Source organism: Gopherus evgoodei, chromosome 4, assembly GCF_007399415.2.
Source record: "Gopherus evgoodei ecotype Sinaloan lineage chromosome 4, rGopEvg1_v1.p, whole genome shotgun sequence".
NCBI classification, from domain to species: domain Eukaryota; kingdom Metazoa; phylum Chordata; order Testudines; family Testudinidae; genus Gopherus; species Gopherus evgoodei.
The window spans coordinates 147,128,923-147,143,118 of NC_044325.1; the positions used below are offsets into that span (position 1 = coordinate 147,128,923).

General features: G+C 47.6%; 1 long non-coding RNA gene across 1 annotated transcript; it reads right to left on the reverse strand.

Moving 5' to 3' along the window:
* Positions 1-186: 186 nt before the first annotated feature.
* On the reverse strand, positions 187-7,540 carry LOC115650980. The gene is made up of 5 exons (XR_004000280.1): positions 6,852-7,540; positions 6,366-6,672; positions 6,116-6,188; positions 5,570-5,732; positions 187-354 (listed from the first exon to the last, which is right to left on the reverse strand). It is a non-coding gene; the product is annotated as an uncharacterized LOC115650980 (long non-coding RNA).
* Positions 7,541-14,196: the final 6,656 nt, after the last annotated feature.

Consider the following 14,196-nt stretch of genomic DNA (forward strand, 5'->3'; position numbering starts at 1 on the left):
ACCAGCAACAGATCCCTTGCGTCAAATGATCGCTCACCAGGAGAGGTGAACCCCATTTATCCCATCGAATTGGGGACCAGGGCCGGATTGGTCAACCAAAATGTTGGATAATCAGATGACTGGGAAAGTGCCAAGCTGCATCGCCATCTACTGACCATAGGAGGGATTGCTCACTTCTGTACCTGTGTGCACTGGTTGTTGGGTTAATGCAGAGAACCGGATAATGGAGGGTCAGGTAAGCAGGGTTCTACTGTATTGTCATCATCCCATTCTTTCCGAGCTGCTTGTCTTCTAGGGAGGCTTTCCTTCACTATTCCAATTATGGATTTAGGGAAACTTAATTTAGGCTCCTCCCTGTGAAAGGGAAAGGAAAAGTGAAATGCTTCAGTAGCAGCAAACTTATCAGAATAAATGGTTCCATTTTATATTTCAAAAGGACATTTGGCTTCATGTTGATTTTATTTTGGATGAGATTGTGCCTTTCATGTTTAGTGGCACACAAGCAGACAAGTTAGAGAAAATATAAAATACTCTTGCTGGATGTTCGCAATGTCTCGCTAATTTGTTTCTTAGGAGCCAGAACAATAACATGGAAGAACCCAAAAACCAGAGGGAGAGACTGTAGGCTACTACCTATAACGGAGAGGCACAACTCACTCGGGACCTGCTGACTGACTGCTGCTATGCCCCGATTGTGTGCTGCCCTACCGAGCTCCCTAGCATGCAAGCACGCCCAGGAACCCTGCCCAACATTTAAAGTCACAGTATTCAATTTTAACACAACCACAAATACACCAGAGCATCAACATTTTCTGTTTTATAAGGTCTCTCCTTTTTTGGAGCCCTTGTTTCTAAACATGCCATGTGGGATTTGAATCAAATTTCAGCGACTAATTACCAGGTGGGTGGAATCATCATTAATGTGTATTCTGGGTATTTATGTTGTTGGCTTCTTTAGGAAATTTGTGAAAACAGGAGCAGTGGGAAAGCCTGTCTTCTCCCCCCCACCCCAAAAACACATACACACCACACATTTGCTGCCCACTAGTGCTGCCTGAGCAGTAGCATTGTGACATCAGAGATAACCCACCACTCAGCACTCCCTCCCTCCCGTTCATTTTCTTACTTGGGGAGAATGACTAGCACCCTGGCTGCCATGGCAAGGGGGCAACCTGTTGTCAAAGGTAGCTGTTATTACCAGAACATCGTCACAGACAGGAAGTTTGTAATGAAACAGGGCCAGATCTGGGTAACCAGGACAGCCCCTGCTGTGCTCAGTGGGGTTTGTTCTGCCATACGGTGCAGTGTTCCTTTGCAAAGGGCAGGTGTTTGCTACTTTCCTCAGTAAGGCCTAGGTGAATACAAGATGCAAAATTCCAGCTCTTTTTCTTGGATATTGTTTCTCTGCTTCTTGCACATTCAGGGTTATAGCCGAGAACTTTCACTGACCCTGAAGTTGCATAAAATGAGTTTTGTTTTAATACAGTTTAATTTCATTACTTTCAATACTCTGATCAGCACAGTATTGAGTGGTAAAAGTGGGATTTTTCACAAAGATAACAATGGCAATAAAATATAGACTGAACCAACACATGAGTAAGAGCTTCATTGTTTAAACAGCTTGTAGAGGTGTGAACTCACCCCCACAGCATCTCCTGCTGATGACTTCTGGGAATTAGCTCATTCCAGCTCCAGAGCACCCTTTGCAGGCCAGTGATCCGCCTGTCCTCTGGCCCCCGTACCCCTCCCTGGACCCGGTGCCCCTTTAGCTGAGGTTGGCAGTAACCCCTTTCTCTCAGGGGCTCCCCTCCCCAGGGAACCCTCCACCTTCTATCCCCACCTTGCCTCAGTATATGGCTACTGCCAATCATCGTCTAGCCCCAGGCCCTAGGGCAGGCTGCAGTATCAGCCACTCATCACTGGCAAGGAAGGTTTAGACCTGCTGCCTTATCTTACCCCAGGGCTGCCCTCTGCAACCCCCAGGACCTCTTGGCCTTATGCTAGGCTGCAGCCTGGGGATTTCCAGGCTGGAGCTCCCCAGCTCCTCAGCCTTTCCCAAGCCCTGCTCCACTCAGGTACCCTGTCTCTAGCTCCCTGCAGCCAGGCCCTTCTCCCTCTACAAACAGAGAGAGAGAGACAGACTTATCCTTCCAGCTTCCCTGGCTTGCTTATAAGGCCCTGTTGCTCAGTTTGGGGCTTGGCCCCAGCTGCAGCCACTTCCCCCAATCAGCCAGGGTTTTACCTTGCCCAGCCCCAGCCCTCTGCAGGGCTTTTCCAACAACTTCCAGGCTGGAGCGAGTGGTCACTCTGTTACACAGCACAGAGATAAAAGATTTTCTTTCTATTAAAAAAAAAAAAAAAAGGAAAGTAACACACAAAAACCCTTCATTTAACGTTACTCATGTTTGCTTTAATCAACAAAATCATTAGGAAATACAAAGTCAAGGTTTTAAACAGGATGGAAAGGTTACAAAGTGAGTATTCTCCGGTTAGCAAATGTCCAAAGAAGTGTTGCCCTAGCACCCTCAATTCAGTCCTCTTGCACATTTGCAGAATGATGCAGACTTTACTGACATGATCCCATAGTATTTTTTTTCCAGCAGACCCCTGCCTGATTCAGCGCACATTGTTTTCTGCTCTGGTGCTGGATATTGAAGGAGTCTGTTGCCTGTAGGATCCCTGCCTCATTTACTGCAGAGTTAACGTGTAGGAAATTTGTGAAAACAGGAGCAGTGGGAAAGCCTCCCCCCAGCCCCCCGCTTTCCAAAACACACATACACACCACACATCTGCTGCCCACTGGTGCTGCCTGAGCAGTAGCATTGTGACATCAGAGAGAACCCACCACTGGGTTGCTCAATGCTCATTCTGATATTTCCTAACTTGACAGTGCTTCACTTTGCAGCCTTTTAGTCCTCTGTGCATTTCCTAATATTTATAGCTTGCTTTATTGATGAGAACAGTCTTCATGACAAAGGGCTTGGTTATTTTTGTGTGTGTGTGATGTCTCCATTATTTATCTGGTCAATGTCACTAGTGTGCGCTTTACAAGACAGAAAAAGTAAGGACTCTCCCTGATACAAAGCCCCTACGATCTAACGAAGGCTGACACATACATCTTCTGCTTTCTTTGTAAGAACAAGGACGTTCTGTCTTTCTTTCAATGAATAGTCATTTCTTTTATTATGATTAAAGAAAGGGTGGTGGGTTGGGGAACTTGTGGGGTGAGGATGTTCTATGCAGAAGTTTCCATTGTTTGGCACATGCAGCTGACCTGAAGTGCAGCGCAGTGCTAGGTTTTGGGTAGCAAGCACTCTGAAAAGGCTCTTTGCCATTGTGAGAACTCTGATTCAGTCTTCTCTTCATGCTGATCATCTATCATGGACTTTAACCATAGTCTCATCTCAAGCTCTTTCCACCTGTCTAATGCTCTCTGGTGATTTGCTGCCTTGTCATGGCATGCCACATTTCTAGCCAGATTTTTCCAGTCCTTTGTTCCTGTAGAACGCAATGTGGCTGGAACATTAAACTGGAAGAGTTTGCAACAAAAACAGTATGCAGCATTCTGGGTTTTTGAGTATCTAAGCCATGGCCTCTCCACTTTGTCACCATTGGGGATTTCACACCACGAATGGGTTGGATGGAAACTTCTGTTTTCATTGTCTTTGGGGAACATGACGTTTTTCACTTGCTGTGGCCCATGCAGTACAAGGAAGTCCTTCAGGCTACAGCTCAAATGGTTCCACAATCCTGGATCATCTAGACTTAAGGAACTAAACTCAGCAGCAGCTGTTTCTTGCACCTCCACCACACTCTTCTCTGAGCTACACTTTTCTTCAGGAATGTGCATGGTTACATCCATTTGAGATGGAGATATGGATGCTGCAGTAGCTGCCAGGTCACCTACACTCTGGAAGATCAGGCATCTCCTCACCACTCACATCCTCACTGGGGCCGGAAGGCTCAGCATGAACAATTGTGTCTCTATCTCAGGAGAGCTCCTTCCTGCTTAGACAACAAAAGCTTCCTTTGCTTTCTTTCTTTTTCTGAATGCTGCCCCAGAGGGGCGTTTTCTTCTTTCACTCATGACTTCTGTCCTGTGCCAGCTAGAATGGCTCTCAGCACTCCGTTGAAGTGGACAAATAAGTAGGCTGGTAGCAGGGCTTGAATGAGGGAAGATATCAGTGTCTTAAGGGCCTACTCAGCTCCTACTACTTTAGTTGACTGCCTGTTCTCCTCATATAGGTTCAGGGAAGCATCAGGAAGCTCCCTGACAAGCTGGTGTTATTCAGTCCAAACTCCTGGGGGTGCTCGAGAGGTACATAAGAGGCTCCTCCTCCTCTCTCTCACTGCAGCTCCCTGTTATTCCTTCTCACCTTTTCTCCTGCCTGCCCGTTATGTCTCTTGTGCCCTCCTTCCTGCAGCACAGCACTCCACCATCTCTGTGTGTCTCGAGCAGAGAGAAAACATATGCACCAGCACCAGACACAATTTTCTACACTCTGGGTTCTACTCGCATCCTCCCACAGTCTGGCACCTGAGGCAGGTGCCTCAGTTCGCCTTATGGGAAGGCCAGCCCTGTGCTGTGAGCATGGAGAACCTAACTCCCATTGAGGTCAGCCAGGGAGGCTGGATGTGTACATTGCAGGATATAGACTGTGAGGGCAGCATAATCCACTGAAAAAAATGCGACTTGCTAATTGCAACCCAGGCTCTCACTGTGTGGCTCTTTGTCCTGCCTCTGTTGGCTAGAACCTGAGCAGAGCTTTCTGAGATAGCTGCTGCTGCTGCGGCCAGCCATCGAAGCGCGTTTCCCATCGTCTCTCTTCTGGCTGTGGATGTTTGACTGCAGCAGCCCCGCAGAGGACCCAGCCTCGCTCTCTAACGTCCATTCTCCCCCTGCTGCATTGCACTTCATGGACCATCGAGTAGCCTCATGAAAATATCCCAGTTGTGGACACAGGCACCAGCAACCGATTCCCCAACCTAAAGTCCCCTTTGCAATCCAGGGAAACAGCTTGGGTTGTCTGGAATGCAGACTTTGGCCCATGATGACTGCAGACACTGCCCCTGCTGCACGGCGACTCCTGGGACACCTCTAGCCCATCAGCACTCGGCTCGCCCACATTCTGCTGAGCGGCTGAGATCGGGAGGGAACAGAAACCCTTTGTTAGAGACAGAAAATCTCCTCCCAGGAACACTCTGTCAATGGCTGCCAGAGGCCAGCCCTGTGAAACTCCAAATGTGCAGCCCCTCGGATTCCAACAGGGGAGATCTCAGCTCATTCTCTTGTCACCCGTGGCTGCAGTCTCAGACAGGGGAAATGTAGAGGTGGGGGTTACCAATCGTCCCTTCTACAGCGCCCATTATGGGATGAGGTTTGGCCTTGTGATGTGAGGCCCGAGTCTGAGAATCAGGGCTCCTGGATTCTGAGACTCTGGAATGGGGTGTGATCTAGTGGGTGGAGCTGGATTTGTTGACAGTGAGTGAGAGGGGCTTGTGCTGAAGGACCCTGGGTCAATCCCCACCAGTTCCTGTGATGTCTACATGTGGCCATGATTTTACTTACCTCTCAGTGTAGGTTATTTAGCCCATTCCCGGACAGGTGTTACATCTACTACTGGCCATCCCTGAGATGTAGGTCCTTCATCCACACAAGGACAGGGCACATCAAGGTCAATCCAGCAGCTCCCATCCGGTCTTCACCTCCGCAATGGACGGCGAACTCTAACCTGACCAGAGAAAGAAAGGGAGGTGTTCTTCAGGGGAATCTGCTGGTGCTCCTGCGTCCCCTGCTCCACCTGATACCCCCATATGCTAAGCGTTTTCCAAAGATACCACTAATCTCGGATAAACAAAGCAGCTGAGATGAGGTCAGTGTGGATGGATTTCCTGAGCAGACTGGTTCTAATGGAAGAACAGATTTCTCCCCTGCTCTAGGGAGATTCCCATAGGAAAAGTCTCGGATGGTGGGAGCAATGCAAACCCTCAGCCCCTTGAATGGCAGGAAATCAGGAATCGGGGAGTTAAGGAGTGTCTCTGTCCTGCTGGAGGGAGGAGATCTGGACAGCAGGAAGAGCACTAGTGACATTATAGGAAAGATGGTGACTTCTACCTGTGAAGGTGGCTGAAGCTTCTGGCAGACACTAGAGTCCCGGATCCTTACACCTCCTTTGGGGATCCTTTTCCTAGGAATAAAATAAGGATACCACACAGAGAATGACATTTGAATCCCAGGTCTGGGATCCAGGGAAAAGGGATGATCTCAGCCAGGCTATGTAATAGGAACCTGATTTTTGCCCGAAAGAGCCACAATTACCCAGATAAGGTTTTCTTTCCCATTTGCTTTCAGGTTATTTACTCACAGTATTCATTTGTTTGCTTTCCCGGGTCTCCACTCTCTGCAGCTGTTCATTGGTTTTAGCAACTGTTTTTCAGTTTTTGCTTCTGTTTCCTCTTCTTACAGGGTAGCATCTGCTCAGCACATTAAAAAAAAAAAATCAATTCAAACCAAAATCCTGATCCTACATTGCAGAGGAAGGTTTCTGAGAATTTGGCTGCAGAACTTTAGTGTCTGCATATTTCAGTCCCTATTATTTATTCAGGTGCAGGTCTGATGCAGTCTGCACTCCCAAGAATGCCCATATGACGCACGGGAGGCCCTTAGAATACCTGTTAAAAGAGAAGAAGAGAGCAGATTAAAAGGTGGGGAAATCAACCAATGCATCAGCACTTCTCTGCATCATTGAAGCACCAGGCATGGGAGCGAAACAGGTTACAAATCCCCGTGGTTCTTTCCCACTAGACAGATGTCCAAAAAGAAAAAGGCCTTCAGCCAATTATTTCCTTACACTCTGAAGGGGTGAAATTCAACCCTGTGCAGACAGCCAGGGCAAGGTCTGTGCATCACAGTGGGGTTAAGTGGCACTTCACTGCACAGGTGCTGGGAGACTTCAGTGGCACAGTTTTCCTCCTGGATTGGAACAGCCGGCTGGAATCCTGTGAGGTACAGAGCAGAGAGAGGTTAGGGCCACAACATTCACCTCAGAGGCTGAGCTTTTGGCATATTCCCATCTGAGGAAGAGGATTTTGGACAGCCCCAGGTCAGAGCTTTCAGTCACTTCAACCAGTGATTCTCTGGCACAGTTGGTCTAAAGCAGCTGAACTTTTCAGGCCTTGCCCCCATCTCCGACCCCCCTCGCACTGCCCTCTAACAGCCCTGTCCCTTCTCTCAATCCCTGCCAAGCCCAAATAGAGAGCCTAGCCCATGCTCCTCCTCTCTTAGACCCTCTCCTCTCACAATCCTCCCCTACCTTTGACAGACTGATCCCTGTGCCCTTTACCCAGCTCCTGGAGAAATCATGGCTCCTCAGGACAACCGGGGAGTGGGTGGTTCCAACCTCTCTGTGGGCTGCATGGTTTTCCGTCTAAGCATCACTGAGAGCCAGCACATCTCGATTTCACAGGATGAGTGAAGTCTAGGAAGCGCTGCATTTCTTGAGAACTTCCAACTTTGCCCCATTTATGAATGGCTTCCACTGCCTTATTTGGATCAATCGTAACATCTTCTGGGGAGAGGATGTACCCCAAAAACTCTGTGGAGAGTTGGCTGGAGGTTCAGCTTTTCCAATTCTGTGTTGACAGCATGCTGCCAAAACCTCTCCAGGTTCGGATTTGCTGTGTGTGTGTGCTGCTCTGGGTTCTCCAAAAAGAGACGTATATCACCCGACTAGATGACAATGTCCCCAAATACATCACTGATTAAGTGTTTCAAGGTCAGGGGACCGTTAGTTAGCTCAAATAGCATATCAGACTGTTAAAATGCCCATAGTGTGTTTTGATATCTGGCTTCCATTTGTCCCTTGCCCAAACGAGTGTTAGATTGGAAATCCTTGCAGATGAAGTTTGATGAAAACCTTTGCAGATTTCCTGTGAGCCAACAATTGTGGAATTCACAGCAGAGGGTAATGGTTCCAAATGATCACTTTGTTCAGGAGCTGATTGTCTAAAGAGAGGCATAGCAGAGTTCCACATTTCTTCTTCTGAAAAAGGGCCTGCTCTTAGGACTGGTTTTCATGACTGTACGCAGAGAGATCCACTAATTCTGGTCCCAACAATGCATAAATATAGGGAAAAGCAACTTTCAATCAAGGTGGTAGGTCAATAGGGAAGTCATAGTCCCGGTCCAGAGGTAATGAGTCCACATTTCTTTCTAAGGTATCCATGTAATCTTGGTATTTATCAGGAACACCACCATCAATCAAACCCTAACCCCTCCCCTTGACCCTCCCAAACCCTACCCGCTGACCCCTTAGTCCCTCTCATCTGTCACCGGAACTCCTGCCCCATGGAGGGTTTTAATTCTGGGGTCAAGGCAGCCACATGACTGGAAGCAAGGTGTGTCACGTGACCCCTCTAAAACTCCTCCCACAACTCTCTACCAATCAGGATGGGTTTCATCCCAGAAGGACCACCCTGAGAGGAGATTTGACCAATCAGGGTGAGTTCCGAGGTGGGGTGACTCGTCCAAAAGTGGGTCGTGTGACCCCTCTAAGAACTCCACCCACCGCCATCTACCAATTAGGATGGGTTTTGACCCAATAGGACTGCCCTAAGAGGAGATTTTGACCAATCAGGGAGAATTCCGGGGCAGAGTGACCCATCCAGAAGTGGGCCATATGACCTCACTAAGAACTCCTCCCAAGGCCCTCTGCCAATCAGAGTGCAGCACCATTACCCCATAAGTCCCAGCACCGGACAGACAAGGCCATCTCTTACCAAGGACACATGTTTTAGAAATCGTGAAAAGGCTGCTGGAAAGAAACATGGACTCCTTCGCCACCCTTGTGAGAATTTTGGACTTCGTTTTAGCCCCGAGGGTCTTTGACCATCCGTGGAGAAAGCACTACATCAGCGACAGTCCCGAGGAGGAGGAGGGAGTGACCGAGGGGAGCCCTTCAGCCCAGCCATTGATGAACCCAAAACCCAACTGCTTGTGAGACACCCCAATGAGCATGGTGGCCTCTCTTTGTCCACTCCCTTAGAGGTGGAGTGCGATTGAGGCTTGGGGGAGTCACCGGTGGACAAGGTGAACAGAAAAGATATCACACAGGTAAATGAATAAGAAGCAATCGCTTCTTAATGGGTAAGGAACTGAGGGTTGTGTAAATCTAGAAACAAGCAGTGGGGTGCTTACAATGTTTCTGTTCTGAAAATCTCTCAACAGCTCGACAATGCCTTTCTAGATGGCCCGGAAGCCCTGGACAGCGTTGCATCAAGCAGGGAAGAGGAACCGGGCCCACCTTGGTTTTGCTCAACGCCAATACAAATTGTTGAAGAGGACTCTGAGGATGATGACCATAAGGTGTTTCGGAGGAGGTTTGGCATAGAACTAACTGAGCCAGTGCCATGTCGTGAGCGTAAAAAAGTTATGCGGACTATTGTACATGTTGCTGTTCATGCTGCCCTTAAGTACTGCCTTAGGGAAAAGCTTTGTGAAGATTGTGAGGGCCGTGTCATAGATGCGCCAGGCCAACAGCTCCATGACTGGGTGTCTTGGACTTCAGTGGATATCAACTGCAAGCTCCGGGGCCTATGTGCTGAGCTGGGTTTGGAAAGCTGATTAAACACCCTTATTGCCAGAGGTTATGCTGTGCAATGTCTGTGCCTAAGCCAAGAACATTTAGCGCAAGGGGGAACCTTGTTCAATGCTGTGCAATTGAGTGGAGCCCCTGACCGTGTTTTAAAGAAAATAACCTGCTTACAGCTGGAGTGGAAAAATTGCAGGCACCTTCTGGTTTGGTTATTTTCTTTAAAACACAGTCAGGGTCTCCACTCACTTGCACAGCATTTCTCCAGTTATGGCAATCATGTGAACAAGGACGTGTGTATCACTAATTGTGGGTTTTTTGCTATAAAACCTGTTGAAAAATCTCTATTCAGGGAGATGCCAGTTCACTGGTCCCCTCACCCCCGCATGCTCGTAATAAAGGGGCCTCGGGCGATTCTGATCCAAACACTACACGGGGTTGTTTTTCCAAGACACGGCGTGATATTGGCCGCCTAGTCCGCACAAAAAGTTACAGATCTCTGCTTAAGGAAAAGACTATTTGTAAGAAATCTAAAAGGTTTCAGCTAGAGAATGGTGAGGGGACAAACACATGATAAGAAAACTTGGTACCTGTAAACTAAAACAAAATTATCGAAAAGGGCCTTGTGACTATCTGTGTTTCTGTTTGAAGGCCTTTGTCCCTTAAGTGAGCTGAAAGTTTTAATGAAGCATCTTGGTTTGTTTTCAAGGAGATGTATGTCTTTTAAATAAAAAATAACTTGTTTGTGAGAACCTAGCTCTTGGGAGTTGTGTGTGTAAAAGTGACCCATTTGCAGCAAAAAGCTGAAATGTATGTTGTGGGAGGGAGAAAAAATTCTAAAAAATGTGCTTACAGTAAAACAAAGAGGTTGTTTGAGTGCAATAGAGTTGACTTATCCTGTTGAACTGAGTGGGTTTAACCACACTCCCCCCTCACTGAATAGCCAGGATAACTGCGATTACTTACCCTTATTGCCATAGGGTTAAATTTGATGGGGGTGGATGGTGAGTTCTGATTAATATAAAATGAAATAAAACCTCAGGAATTCACAGATGCTATTGGACAGTTTCAATATAACACCTGGAGTTGGTGGAACACTATTGGACAGATTAAATATGGCCCTGGAGTTGGTCGAATGCTCTGGGTCATTCTTTCTGAAAAACACCCCCACCCCAAACTTTAAGTATGAAAGAAACGTGTTTAAAAAAAAACCCAAGCCCCAAGACATTCAATGATATCTGCAAAGGCCCCCCCCTTGTAAATGGGTGCTGTTCAATACTCTAAGAAGGCCCCACAGAAAAAATTATTTTAACTTACAGAAAAAAAGAAAAAAAAGAAAAGCCCTGTTGTGCAGACAACTTGGTTCTCCCACCCAGATCACCCCAGGGTGTGCTATGGGAGGGGTGCCTAAAGTCCTTATGGATCTATTAGTTCAGAGCTGTGGGGATTAAATTAACCTGCTAGCTACTATGCTGAAGTCTGTTTGAAACAATGGGCTAAGATGGTATGAAAACCTCAGGTCTGTTGGAGTCTGTCCTTTTCAACAGAAACTTTCTTGAAAGGCTGCTGGAAGGCAGACAGAGGTAAGGCTTGCTGGCTTGAACTCTGAAACTATACATTGTATAATGCCACTCTTTGCCCAGGCTGTCTTAGGAAAATAATGGTGCCTATCTTCATTGCAATGTGATCTGATTAGCATGAAACCTGTAACTTTAAGCTGCAGTTCACCACCAGGCCAAGGTAAAAACCATTTTAACTATAGTTGTGCTTAATACTGTTTTAAAAACTTTAGGTATTACACAGTTTGCATAGGGATTTGGTGGTAATAGTAACTAACATTTTCACTTGTTCTTTAACCTGAAGGCCCCAACACACATTGAGGGGAACAGAACAAGCATGTGCCTGCAACACATGATCCCATAGTGAAAGGAAACTTTTTTGCAACTGACTTTTAAATGCATGGAGGAGCAGGGGAGTTAGTGAAAAGTATATGGAGGCAAACTTGGTTTGATGTGTTTCTAAAGCTGCTGATTTGTGTGAGAGAGGGATCTGGGCAAGGCATAGGTGTAGGGTTTAAAAGTACTTGGTTTGTTTCAAACCAACAGGGTTTTTTTCCTGTGCAAAATGTAGTCTCTATTGAGCTCCCTGTGCTTGCAGGGTTATATTATCCAAGCAGGGAATGGGAGAGCTGTGGGATAAATTAAATTAATCAGGCACCTTTGACCACCTCACCTCCACTCTGCTCCTAATCCATCAGTTCTGGCCCCACTTACAAGGTTTCAAATCTTGGGGACTAGTCCCATTTTCTCCTCTAAGGGACAGAGCACAAGCTTGGTGCACTGCTAGGGTTCAAAGCATCAGACCCCATAAGTGTGACAGTGAGGTTTCTGTAATGCGTCTTTCCCTCTCTCTAGGAGGCCTGGACTGGTTCCATCAATGGACTCTCCCTTTACAATGAGAAGGGACACCACATCAAGAAAAGTTTGCTTTTCAAAACTCTCCAAACCTTCTCACATAGGTCATTCTGGGGTGAGATCATAGGGCTGTAGGCAAATCAAGTAGGCCACTCCCAATGAGTGCCAGTCAAATCTATTCCCTAGACACAAATCCAAAGAAGGTGCTATCTCTCTCAGTGTAGACATAACTAATCCTGCCCAGCGTATATGCTGTTAATACATTTCATCCCTGGATCTCATAGCACTTCCTACAGGAGTGTAAGTGGCATTATCACAGAACACACCCCCACAGTTTGTTCAAAACAGGAAGTGCCACATACCAGACCCAACTGAAACCCCAGGTGGAACTTAGATGAGGAGAATGCAGTCACTCCACAGTGGTTAACACTTATACTATTTGTAATCACTGAATAACCCACTAGCTTGTTAGCAAAAGTTATCATTTTAACTAGCTGATTAAGTAGCCTGCAGTGGTCCTGGCTAGTGTCCTAGAGCCTTGACTTAAATCTGTATTGGTCAGCCAGCCTGCAGCCCTCTGCCACACACCTCCTCTCTCTTCTCTTTGGAGATCTCCCATCTTAGTGCTGACCAGGCCTGATGCTGCTTAACTTCTGTGATCTGATGAGCTCATGGAGCTATGGTTCAAGCCGTGCTAATGATGCAACCTAGTATAACTTATGTCCCCCCACTCCCCTCCAAAATAACGGTTAAGTTTATTTTTGTTTTGTCCTGACATGTTCCCTAGAGCCTCCACTAGAGGGCAGCTTTTCCATAAAAATAACAGTCCTGAGGCTAATTGGCCATCCTTCCTGGGAACTATGCCTGGTCAGGATGGAATCCTGCAACACGAACTACACCATGCTCTTTTGGGGACACAAAGACCAATGAGGCTGGAGGAGCTTAAACTTAAAAAAAGACTCTTGTTACACCAAGCTTTGGTTCTAGGCTGGCATGAGCTGCCACCATGGTGTTTGGTATCAAGTGGTGCACAGAGCGGACTGCTCCCAGCCTGCCTGCTACTGCCGCCAGTAAGCCCAGGCGGTACATCCCCAATGCTATCTGGTTGAGCTAGGATAGGAAATGCTACTGCAGAGGATGAATGACCCTGGATCAAATTGCTTCCTCTCCTTTCCCCTCTAATACTGCAAATGTAAGTTTGGAGCCAATCAGGGCTGGCGCTTCCATTTAGGCGCCCCAGGCAATCGCCTATGGCGCCAGGATTATTGGGGGGCAGCATTTTGCCAGCAAGGGGCGGCAGGCGGCTCCGGTGGACCTGCTGCAGTCATGCCTGCGGAGGGTCCCCTGGTCCCGCGGCTCCAGTGGAGCTGCTGCAAGCATGGCTGCGGCAGCTCCACCAGAGCTGCGGACCAGCACGTGGGGCGGCAAAATGACTGTGCGCCTAGGGCGCTAAAAACACTAGCGCCAGTCCTGGAGCCAAGGCCCCCTAGCTAGGCCAGTCCCCCTGCTCCCTCACCCAGTGCAGGATTGGGCCCTAAGTGCTGTTTCCCAGTTATTTGCTCAGCCTTGTTTGATAAACAGCTTCCCCTACTTCAGGAGATCATGCCATGTTCTAACACAGGGGATCTCAAACTTTTGTACTAGTGACTCCTTTCACACGCAAGCCTCTGAGTGCAGCCTCCGCCCTTTTAAATTAAAAACATTTTTTAATTTGACACCATTATAAATGCTGGAGGCAAAGCAAGGTTTGGGGTGGAGGCAGACAGCTCACAACCCCCCCCAAAAAATAACCTTATGACCCCCTGAGGGGTCCCAACCCCCAGTTTGAAAACTCCTGTTCTAACATCAGAGGGGTCTCTGTGTTAGTCTGGACCTGTAAGAGTCCTGTGGCACCTTATAGGCTAACAGACATATTGGAGCATGAGCTTTCATGGGTGAATACAAAACATATTGGATCATGAGCTTTCGTGGGTGATGCATCCGACAAAGTGGGTCTTCACCCACAAAAGCTCATGCCCCAATACATCTGTTAGTCTTAAAGGTGCCACAGGCCTCTTTGCTGCCTGTTCTAACAGCAAACCCTGACTGGACAGCCTGGTGCTGCTGCCCGTGGCCTTCCTATAGAAGACATATCTGACTTTCTACTCCTTGTTGGTCTCCCCTGGAAGCCACAGTGCAGAGCACAAAGCAGC